The sequence below is a fragment of the Balaenoptera physalus genome, assembly GCF_965194825.1.
Source record: "Balaenoptera physalus genome assembly, chromosome: X".
Taxonomy (NCBI): Eukaryota; Metazoa; Chordata; class Mammalia; order Artiodactyla; family Balaenopteridae; genus Balaenoptera; species Balaenoptera physalus.
The window spans coordinates 59410898-59422327 of record NC_138903.1 but is presented as its reverse complement, the minus strand read 5'-3'; positions in this window follow the sequence as shown (position 1 = coordinate 59422327).

Below are 11430 nucleotides of genomic sequence, written 5' to 3'. Positions count from 1 at the left end.
CCCAGTGGTACTCAACCATTCAAGTGTCCCAGCACACAACACGGACACGGCCACCTCCTTGCCTTTGTTACTTGTGCTGCTAACTCTACCCTCCCTTCCGCTCCCATCTCCGTTCATCCAAAAGCCTGCCTATCCTTCCAGGCTCAAGCGCAGCCTCTTCCTGGAAGCTTCCCCTGATTTCACTCTGGCCAGAAGAAATGTCCCTATCCTCTACCATCCCAAAGCCCTTGATTTATGAGCAAAAATCCTGTCTGTGTCCCTGTCTTAAGTCCTGTGCTAGATGGGGTGGAGATAGAGAGAGGCCTGGGTGAATGAGGTGGGGGATAGATGAATACATAGCTAATGTTGGAGAGCTCATGTGGGTAGACAGCCAACTTGGCCCCTAGCCCTTCCCTAGGGCTCACACTCTGCCCCAGGAGGCATTGGCTCAGATGCCCATTCAAGTGACAGGAAGCCATGGGGCAAGCAGGTTGCGGAATGGCAGCTGGAGCTCCAGCAGGGAAGGCTCAGGGCTGGGGTGAAATGGAGGCAACGTGCCCCATCTCCCAGAGCAGTGGCTCCTCGCTTGTTTCCACATTGGAATGCAAGCCCAGGGTTGCCAGGGCTCCTGAATTTTTAGAGAGGAGCAGAAAATTGGGATTTTTACATAAAATCATCCCATTTTGCAATCTTGATGACTAATCTTAAACTTCCTCGAAATATTGTACAAGCTAAGCAAAACCTATATCTAGGCTGAGTTTGGCCTCTGGGCTGTACCCCATTGGGTACTCGACTCTGCCAGGCACTGCTGGACACCGATTGACAAACAGACACAGGTCTCAGGGAGCTTAGGTTGCTGTGGGAGAGACCACATCCACAGACCCTCAGAGGCCATGGCTTAGAGCGGTTATGAATGTGGGCCTCAAGTCAGACAGCTGTGAGTTCACGTCCTGGCTCTGCCATGTACTAGCTGTGTGCCCCTCGGTAAGTTGCTCAACCTCTCTGAGACCCAGCTTTCATCTGTCAAGGAGGAAAAAGGTTAAAAATCTCCATCTCCCAGGATTGTCATGCCTGCCAAATGAGCTAATGGCTGGTGAGTCCTTTGTGAATCACGAGCTGTGCAGGTGTGTGTGGATGTTCCAAGGGGCTGGGATTACAGGGCTGGGGCCATGCCTGGAATGGGGCTGAGCCTCTGATGTGTATCCAGATGTGCATGTGCATCTGGAAGCTGATGAAGAGCACTCTGGGTAAAAGAGGGCGAGAGGCCCCAGTTCAGATCCAAGTGGCAAGATACTGCCCACTGCCTCTTTCTGCCACCATCCTGGCAGTGTGTAAGGATTTCCTGACCAGATGCCGGGACAGGCAGAGATCCAGAGAGAGGAAAGTGCCCTCTTAAGTTGGGGCAAATCCTAGGAACCCAGAAATTCCATCTCAACTCCTCAGCCACCATCCTACTACCAATAGCAACCGGCACTTATGCAGGACTTACTCTGTGCCAGGCACTGCTGTGAACACTTTTACATACATGGGCTCATTTAATCTCCCCATGAGCCTGTGAACTACTTACCACTATTATCATCCCGAGCTTCCAGATGAGGACACTGAGGCACAGAGAGGTTAAGTAACTTACTCAAGTAAAACAGCAAGTAAACAGCAGAGCCAGGACCTGAAGCTGGGCTGTCTGACTCCTGAGTCTGTGCTACCCGATTAAACCCCTGGATGAAACTTCCTCTGTTGAAAGACCTAGGATGGTTTCTGTTTTCCTGACCACATTTCGACAGACACAGTCCCCATCCGTGCCGTGGGGAAAGTGGAGTTGTCAGAGTGCTTCGATATGAATATCCCTTCCTGTTCTGATGGCAGCAGCCTCTGCCTGATCCCAGGCCCCCAGGAACACCATCATGCCGGGTCTCAGGGTCCTAGACTAGTGCGTGCTTACCTCTCTTACAATGGTCTTGAGGGAGAGGCTGCGAACCTGGTGGGAATGACAAGCAGAGTGAAGCTGCAGCAGAGAGGCAGGCGATCTCTGATGTGGGCTGCAGAACTGGGCCAACAGGTGTGCCCAACTTGGGCAGGGCGGGCTGAGGCCAGCTGGATCAGCAGAAGGGCCCAGAGGTTAGCCCGTGCTCCAGAGCCTCACACGCCCATCCCCACTCACAGACACATGCACACACCCAGCCCACTCCCATCGTGCATCAGGCACACGCATGCTCACATGTACTCACTCCCCGACCCGCCGCAGTTTTACACACACACACAGACATCAGTAAATACAAACACGCCCAGACAGATACACACAGAAGCTCCTACAAACGCTGTCCTCCCCACACCTCGTTCGTCCAGATGTATGTGTGAGAACACAGACACACATATGTGTGAACAACCACAAACATGTGTGTACCTTTCGGGGAGGCTTGGGAGAGATTGTTCCAGCCCAGCCCACAGCACTCCTTGCTCAGATCTCTCCTTTAGTCTTTGAGGGATGAAGACACTTACTGAATGGAAAAATGCCTCTAGCAAATGCCACCCGCTTGTCGGCAGCTCAGCCTCCTTTCCTGGTCTCTGCCATTCAGGACATGGGCTGGTGTGAAAGCGCCAAGTTTCTACTTGGAAACATGTAAGTGAGGGAGGGGATGAGGCAAAAGAACATTTTTTAAAAATGAAGATAAAATCTAAAGACAATAGCCGACCTTCAGAGCCTGTGTGAGCTTGGAGTGCTAGGGTGGAAAGCTGGGGAAGTGTGGGACATGTCAGAGGAATCGCTGGGCTGTGAGTCAGGTGTGTTGGCGCAAATATGAACTTCACCACAAACTTGCTGTATAACCTTGGGAAGTCGCTCATGTCTCTGAGTTTTGTTTTCCTATCAGCATAGGGGTTAAGAGCACAAAATCTGGAGCCAGGATGCTTCAGTTTAAATGCCAGCTCTGTCTGTTATCGACTGTGTGACCTTGGGCAAGTTATTTGACCTCTCCTGTGCCTCAATTTCATCACATGTATAAGGGGGATGATAACAATATCTACCTCATAGGATGGTCATGAGGGTCAAATGATGCTCATAAAGGTCTGAGAATAAGTGCCTGCATTATAGTAAGCAACATGCAAGCTGCAGCTATTGCTACTGTTGTTGTAAAACGGGGATGCAAGCATCTACTGCACAGCATTGTGGGAGGAGTATGTAAGACAGTGGCTTAGCAAGGGCTCCGTAAGCTCTAGGATGAGTCTATATATTCAGCCTGCACCTGGCCCAGCATTACTGGCTGATTTGAGGGCTGGGGTGGGGCTAGATGCTTGGCCTGAGCAGAAAGGACTCCATGCACATCTTAGGGCTCCCCCTGCCCCTGCATGTGTTCGGTGGCCAGCTCAGGTCTGTCTGCCTGTGTGACCTTTCTGTGGCCACCCCTCTGCTTGCCAGCAATGGTGATACCTCCATGGCCCCTGTTTACCTGCCCAGATTTTTAGAGCACACAAAACCCATCATCCTAGCTCCTCTGCCATTTGATCTGCTTGAGCTTGCCTGGATCACTGCGGTGGCCTCCTGACTGGTTCCCTGCCTATGCCCCTGCCCCCTCCAGACTCCCCCACTAAGGAGCTCCCCATCTCACTCAGAGTAAAAGCTATCGTCCCTCCACTGGCCTCCAAACCTCATGCAATCCGACCCTCAGCATCTCCAGCCCCTCGTTCACTGGACTTCAGCCACACTGGTCTCCTGGCTATTCCCGAACTATGCCAGGCACACTCCCACCTCACAGTCTTTGCACTGACTGTTCCCTCTGTCCAGAACGATCTTCTCCCAGATAGCTAGATGGCTAATTCTCTTACCTCCTTGAAGTCTTTGCTCAAATATCGCCTTCTAGATGAGGCCTACCGTGACCACCTTAAGTAATTCTGCATCCTGCCCCTCACTCTAGCATCCCCAATCCTTAGTACTTTTCTACTTTGATTTTTCCAAAATATGTACCAGCTTATAACATGCCATATAATTTACTTATTATATGAGTGCTTATTGTTCATCTCTTCCTGCTCCACTGTTAGCTCTGTGAGGGAACTTGGTTTTGTTCACTGATATATCCCAAGTGTCTAAAACTCTACCTGGCGTGCAGTAGGACCACAGTGAACTTCCTTGAATGAACACAGCTTTTTCAAGCTCCCTTGGCTGCAGTGAGGACGTGGGCCAGATGGGTGAACCTAGAGGCGGGGGAGAAGTGAAGAGGCTGCCAGAGTCCTGCCTGGGGCCTGACACAGAGCAGTGGCAGAGAGGGCAGCGTCGAGAAGGTGGGACCCATGCAGGCAGGAACCTGGTCCCGTTAGCTCATGGCTGGCTTCCCGAGGCCGGGCACCGAGCCTAGCAGAGCCCAGGCTCCATGACTATTTGTTGAATGAACCGTTAAATGCACGAGCCATTGCAACATCTGCCAACTTGATTGGATGTGGGGGAAGAGGAATCATCCAAAGATGACCCCCTTAGCTTGAGCCTGGGTAACCAAGAAATTAAGTGGAAATGTTCCCAGTGCTGGAATCAGAAACCCAGAGTGGATTTCACACATCACACCTTCAGACATCAGCCCAAACATCTCTTCCTTTTGAGCATCTTTCCTGCTCCCCCAGATTAAACCAGGTCCGCCTGATTGACTCTCCCACAACCCCATGAACTTGGCCTTCTGATTGCTGACCTCACTTGGATTTACTGCATCTCCAGGGCCTAAAAGAGTGTTGCAGGGCTCAGGCAAGCCCTCCGATTGGCTCTCCATGCTCCACGCTTCCTCTCCTCCTATTCCTCTTTCTCCTCTTTCTCTTCCTCTTTCTCCTCTTTCTCTTCCTCTTTCCCCTCCTTCTTTTTTTTCCTCCTTTCCTCCTGCTTCTCCCCTCTCCCCTCCTCCCCCTCCCACTCCTTCTCTTCCCACTGCTTCTCCTCTACCTCCTCCCACTCTGGTCATCAGAAGCCGAGTATTCAGGGAACTTCAGTTGATGGTTTGGATTAAACCGCAGGAACTGAAGGATGACCTGACCTACAGGGTGGGGGTGGAGTGGGAAGTGGGACAACTTATACAAGAATTTGGCCCCAATTCACCTGAAATTGGAGACTCCCGGATCTGAGCTACAGGCACTGGGAACGGGGTTTGGGGTTTATGAACCTCACACCACGCAGGTCACAGCCTCCCAACAGACACGTACACCTAGTAACACACAGCGTATCCCCACTACACACCAGCACCGTGACACCCAAGTCTCCAAGAAGCCAAGTGTGAGGCAACCCCCACAGCACCGCCACCCATCAGAGCACCCACCAGACCCCAGACCACTGGCCCAGCATGCATCTCAGCCACAGCATGAGCACACATGGGACATAACGACACCTGACACACACACCACACCCGCAGCGTGGCAGCCCTCCAACCTCTGGCACACAACACACAGAGTAAGTGCTTGGCACTTGTACAGCATAGTGACAAACCAACAAACACCCCTGTGGCACCCAGCACTTCCCGACACAGTGACACAATACATACATTACCACCACCCCCGCTCATCTCACACACACACACACACACACACACACACACACACTCTCTGAAAAGAGAAAAAGAGCTTTTCTCCCCTCGACCTCCCTCCCTCCCCACGTCTTGGCCACTGGGCCATGCCAGGCCTGCCTTAGGACCCTGGCTCCAGGACACAGAAGAGCTGGTGGGCCCCGTTTCCTAGAAGGCTGCGGATTTGGCCTCAGCTGATCAAACACAGGCTAGAAGGTCCACATTTGAACTCCGGCTCCAGGGGTGGCTGATAGTGGTCCCCACCAATGAACGGCAGTCAGCAGCTGACGGCGGTGGGACACTCACAGGGAGGGACCAACTGGACTGAGCTTTGCTGGTGGGGGCCAGGCAGGACCCAAGCTGACTTGGGGTGAGGGGGCGTCCCGCGTGCAGGCTGCTTGTGGTGGGAGGGGCACGAGGATGCCTCCGCAGCAGCAGGGGCCTGAGACAGAAGCTGAGTCAGGAGGTGAGAGGAGACGCTATGGTGGAAAGACAGGAAGACTGGTGGAGGGGAGACGGGTTGGAAGGAGAGCCTCCATGCCCCTCTAGCCCGCCCTCAGGGAAGTGAGAGGCAGGGGTTGGGAAACGAGGCAGGAGGAGCCAGAGGCTCGTATAGGGGCTTGGAAATGAGGCTTTCAAAGAAGAGCAAGAGGCTGAGGGTGGGGTACACAGGGAACAAAGGAGAGATAAATGTAGAAATGTGCTTGGAGGCTATGTCATCAGACTGGGGCATGTGTCAGGCATGGGCACCCTTGCTGCCCAGAAGTGGGAGTGGAGAATTAGACATTGGTCGGGAAGAAGAGGACCCACTGATGAGAGCTGAAGGTGTGAAGGAGTCGGCCACTGTGGAGAGAAAGAAGAGTGAGCTGTTGATGAGGGAAGCAAGGGGGAAGTACACGTGGGAGAAAGAAGACCATGGTGAGGGCTGTCATGCCACCAACACTGGGCTCACAGTCATGCAGGCAGAGGGTACCGCAAAGGACTGCACCCCATCAGAGCTCCTAACTCAGCCAAAGCCCTACTCTGACTCTAGGTCACTCTGAAGGCCTGGGCCATGGTTTCCTGTGGCAGGTGGGGAAGGACTGGCAATTTCAGATACTGGTCAAGTTCTGACCTCAATAGAGCCAGAGGGTGGGAGGAAGAAATGGAGGGAGGCCTTTTGTTTTTGGGGATTGTCATCTGGCTCAAGACGTCTCCGGGCAGTTGACTCAAACCCCATAATTGACATATTTACCTGTGACTTATGCCAAGGGACATAAATGAACGCCCCCTGTCCCACTTTACCCAAGCTGAACACGGATGGCCTCATGACTAGATTCCAATTCTATATCCCCAGCCACCCCTGAGCCCCTGAATACTTTGGCCCTGGTATCCCCAAGGGGGAAAAACCTCTGAGTTGGGCACTAACCCAGTCTCTAGGGACTAATCCTCCCCTCTTGCCATCCCAGACTAAGCTAATAACCCCCACATGTATCCAACACTTTGCATTTCCCAAAGCATGATCTCATTTGAGTCTCGTTAAAACCCTGCGAGGCCAGCAGAGCAGGAATTATTACGTCTATTTTCAGATGAGGAAACTGAGGCCCAGAGAAGCTAAGCAATGATCAAAGTCACACCACTAGCAAGTCCTCTGACTCCAAACCTAGCACCCAGGCTGGAAGGGGTGCCTGCCCCTTTAACCTTCTGTAGACTTTCCCAGTCTCATGGGGAATGCGAGGAGGCGGCTCAGATGGCAAAGCTAGATGAGAAGGGTCTGTGCTCAGGGAGCCTGGAAGTGGATTAGGCCACGCCTACTCTCTCCCCTTCGAAAAGGAATGAGGGAACAGGGAAAGAAAACAAACGCTTCTTGAACATCCACTAGGTGCCAAGTAGAATATTAGGTACCTTACATACATTATCTCATTTAATCCTTATAAAAATCTGGGAGGTAGGTCCTCATTTTACAGTGAGGCTCAGAGAGTGGCACCACTAGGAGGTCTAAAGTCACACAGTGATTAAGTAATGAAGTTATGACTTGGCCCTTGTTCTGATTCTAAAGCCCATGCTATCTGGGCAACATTCTGTGCCCTCTTACCCTGGCATTGACCATTGCCTTGGTACCCATCCAGTTGCTACAGGAAGCTTATCCCTGATGGGCTTCAGTGAATTGCCTTCAGAAATCAGGGAACTGAGAGGAGGGAGGGGAAAGGAAAACTGTGGGGGACGTAAGAGCTCCAAGAGTCTGTGGGAGAAAGCAGATTCCTCCTGGGAACTGTGAGCATTGTCCCTCCCTCTTTCCTTCCTCTCCCCCCTTCTTACCACAGCCTGGCTGGGGTATGGGAACCATGGTCCTGAAGGGCGGCCTCTTGGCAGTTGCAGGCCTGAAGGCAGTGCCACAGAGGCCCACATCCTGGGTCACCTCCCACTCAGAACCACAAGGAATCTGGACGAGAATGCCAACATTTCTGTAAACCACCAGATTACATTGCTTCTTCCTTTCCCAGACCTCCTCTTCTCATCTCCTAATCATTCGCTTCAGAGATGGAACTCCAGGGTTCAATAGACAAATCCCCCTCCATTCCCTGCCTAGTAAGCCAAAGAATCAGACTCTTGAAGTTGGTCCTGACCTACAGAGATCCCTTCCGCCCCGCCTTTAGGCATGATTCGTGTAGACCAATGGGGGGTCTCTCTCTTGTTTTGCACCATCTCAAAGCTAGGACATTCCATAGGCTTCCTTGGGTAAATTTTCAGCGTGGCATTCCTCACTGTTAGGATGCTCTTCATAATACCTAACTTTAGCCCATGATGCCAAGTCCTTGCTGTTTGGAATTTAGTGGAAGTGGGGAAAGTCACTGCCTGAATTATGACTCTCCCAACAACAAACGAGACTGGGGGACCCAGCTCCTCTTCTTGAAACCAACAGCTGTACAGCGTCTTTACTGGTTGGCCCAATTTTCAAATTCCCCAGAATTTCAATGGAAAATAAGGTAGAGCTAAGATGGAGGGTATTGGAAGAAAAGTCCAGAATAATGTAAAAAAACATTAGACCTTGTGAGTAGACCTATTGGACTCTTGGCTATCATAAATGCCATCACCGTCATCATTGTCAGTTGCTCCAGTCTTCATCACCATCACCATCACCACTGCCACCACCATCTCCACCCCCATTGCCATGTTTATTGTTATCACAGCCATCAACATCACCATCCTCACCATCACCTCCACTACCACCTTCACCACCGCTGCTTCCACCATTAGTCTCAACATCATTAACTCCTCCATCAATCACCACCATCGCCACCTCTAATATCACAAGCACCACATCTACCATCATCACCACCTTCCCCACCATTATCACTACCTCCACATTACTATCTCCACTTCCATCATCATCACTAATGTTACCACTTCAACCATCATCATCACCCTCATCCTCTTCCTCGTCACCATTTCTATCTCTAACAACCATCACCACCTTCATCATTATCACTACCTCAATCACCATTACCAAGTCCATTAACACCATTGCCACTACCACATGTGCCATCACCATCATCACCTCTATCATCACCACCTCTACTGTCCTTCTCACCTTTACCTTCATCACCGCCATCACCATCAACGCTATTATTATTAACACCTTCCTTGCCACCATTGACACTGTCACTATATTCATTGACAGTAATATTATGATCACCACCACCACCATTTTTATCATTAATGAAACATATTGTTGTGGTTCATGCCTTCAAGGAGCCATAGACAATTGGTAGGTACTCAGGCAGAAAGTAAAGAGGATAAAGACAGAGACCAAAAGTGTGGGAATTTTGAAGTCCCCAGATGTCCATCTGAACTGTGGCCAGAGAAGTGTCCCCATTCAGGGTTGAAGCTCTATCCTGGAGAGTTCAGGGAAGCAGGACAGGACTTCAGACCTACAGTAGCAGATGGTAAGGGCAGCCAATCACCAATTCCCAGAGTACATGGAAAGTCAGCACCAGCTGAGCCTCAAAAGTGACCAGGGCCAGGCCAGGCAAGATGGTGCCCTGAGAGACAGAAGCCAAAGGACAGGGCATAGGGGTAGGCTGAAAATGCCATGGAAGGGCGCTACGGAGCTATAGAGTGGTTAGCTCTTAGACTCAGTCCCTGGTTGAGGAGCATTTCTTCAACATATTCAGATGTCCCTGGATCACCCTGGAGTTTTGGTCACCTTCCATGTTCTCAGTCACTGGAGCATGGAACGGCCCTAGGACCAGCCTCTGTGATTCACTGAGAGGCTGCAACACCCAGCCTAAAAGAGATTCCACTAGACCCAAGGAGAGGGAGGAGGTGGCTTTCCCAGTGCCACTGCTTTCCTCTTCCCTCCCCTCCCTTCCAGAACCTCCTGTTCTCTCCCTTCTTCTAATACCCCCTCCTCTCTCAACCCCTTCTCCCACTACTGCCTGCACACGTGCCACCATTCTCAGTCTCCCCTCCAGCCTGCCTCCCAGCATCTGCTCCCCAGCTCCCTGCTGTTTCTTCTCCATCTTCCCAGCTCTCTCTTATCCTCTCCTGGACAGGCAGGGCTTTGAAATGCATTGGGTGAGTACCACATAGCATCCTGGAAGAGACCGTTTCTTAAGCTAATAGGCTGCCTTGTTGAGGGCTGTTTCCTGAATCTCTGGATAAACTGTCCTTTGCCCACTTTCATGCCATGAATCCTGATGCTGAGAGGGGAAGAGGCTTCTTAAGTCATCAGCTCCATGCACCCAAGTCTAGGCTTCTCTCTGTGCATGTGGCCTTTGTTCCTGCTTCCTTCCAGGGGGACATCCCCAGGGTCTGCCCAACACCTCCAGCCTCTCCTATCGGGTCTTCCTTCACACACTCGGCCCCACACTGGCACGTACATGCACATACTCACACTCCCCACACAGCACAGATGCCCCTGACAGCCAAGCTCTCCACATACCAATTATCATCATCATCATCTTGTACACTCACCGTGGGCCAGGTCATGTGCTAGGACTTCTGTCTGCATTCACACATTTCCTGCTATGTCCCTGTGAGTTTGGCGTTTGTACCCCCTCTTTCTACAGATGAAACTGGGACTTAGATAAATTCGGGGACCCATGTACCACCACACAAAAAGTGTAGAGCTGGGATTCCAACCCAGGTCTGTCTGACTTCAGAGTTTGTGCCTTGAACGCCAAACTACCGCACTCTCCTGCCTTCACCCGCTCCTGTGTAGACATACACAACAGCATGCCATACACTCTTGCTCACATGTCAAACACATGTGGTACACATGCTCACAGAGCACACGCTCCATACCCAAAGTGCACACATTTCATACACTATACACACACACACACAGAACCCACCCCCAGGAAGAACACAACTGTTCAACCTACTCATTTGATAAAGACTGATTGAATATCTACTGTGTGCCCACCCAACTAGCTCTGCCCAACGTCAAGCACTGTAGTCACCCAAGAGAGGAAGAAAATGAGCAGTCCTGAGTGCCTACCATATGCCAGACCCCGTGTCAAAGGGAGTCCATGGTGTCAAAGGAACATGCATGAGCCTGCATATACATGTGTGCACACACACATGCACACACACATGCTCGCTCTAGCTAGAATTAGCCCTGGGCCTGCCACTCCTGGGGCCCTGAGACCCAAGGCAGACAGAGGAGACGGGAATAGTATGTGATATAGGTACCGAGGGGAGGTGGAGAGGCTAGTGGTTACTGAACCCACTGAAATGAAATCTGAAGACTCCCAGACTGCGCAAGCTAGGAGGAAAGGACCTCACAGGTCTTCTGTTCCTGCCCCACCAATGAGTTATACCTGTTAACAAAGGCAGCCCGAACTGGGAAGTACTGTGTCCTGCCAGCCTTCACAGGCTCTGGAGCCCCAGCTACCTCTCTGGGCTCCAGGGACACTGGGCGAGCATCTATCAGCTTTCT